The following is a 270-nucleotide window of genomic DNA, read 5'->3' on the forward strand; positions in this document are numbered from 1 at the left end:
CCGGTGGCGGGCGGCGGAGCCCGGCGCGGCGGCGGCCGGTGCGGTGGCGGCGACGGCGCCGGTCGCCGGAGGTCGGGGAGGCGGCGGCGACGGAGAGGAGGAAGAGGCGCGGGGGCGCGGGCTCGCGGGGGCCCCTCCTGGGCCTCCCGGGCCGGGACGGCGGCGATGTGGGCCTCGCCCACGTGGCGGCTGGCGAGTGGGCGGCTGCGGCGGCGGACGCTGTCCGGCCGGGGCGGACACGTCCGTCGGTGGAGATCTCAGTTTTTTTTA

The sequence above is a fragment of the Triticum aestivum genome, chromosome 7A, assembly GCF_018294505.1.
Source record: "Triticum aestivum cultivar Chinese Spring chromosome 7A, IWGSC CS RefSeq v2.1, whole genome shotgun sequence".
In the NCBI taxonomy this organism is placed as follows: Eukaryota; Viridiplantae; Streptophyta; class Magnoliopsida; order Poales; family Poaceae; genus Triticum; species Triticum aestivum.